A 446-nucleotide genomic window follows, 5' to 3' on the forward strand; every position below is an offset into this window, starting at 1 on the left:
GAACCGCAGGAACCCAAATATTTGAGCCGTTATGGGCTGCCTTTCAAGGTCGGCAATCACAAGCAGCCCAGGCAGGATCCAGGGCCCGGCAGGCAGATGTGTTAACCACTAGGCTACTCACCCCTCCCTTTATTGTGTTTTGGTTTTGCTTTTTGTTAAAGTTAGATCAGTGATTATTATTGCAGGGAATGAAATTAATATGACCTAATGTGCACGTATCTCCAAAAGTAACTTCTGGGATGTTGTTGGAATTTCGCAAAGAAATAGTTTAGGTCTTGTGAAACGTACATATTCAGACCATCAACAAGCTTTCCAGTATCAAATAATAATGAATTTATTATCAAATATTATCAAATAATAATGAATTTATTCATTTGTTTCTACAACCGTAAGTATGTTATCACATAATCATTCACAAATTGTTTCAATACATAACTGGCAGGATA

Source organism: Ochotona princeps, chromosome 8, assembly GCF_030435755.1.
Source record: "Ochotona princeps isolate mOchPri1 chromosome 8, mOchPri1.hap1, whole genome shotgun sequence".
In the NCBI taxonomy this organism is placed as follows: domain Eukaryota; kingdom Metazoa; phylum Chordata; class Mammalia; order Lagomorpha; family Ochotonidae; genus Ochotona; species Ochotona princeps.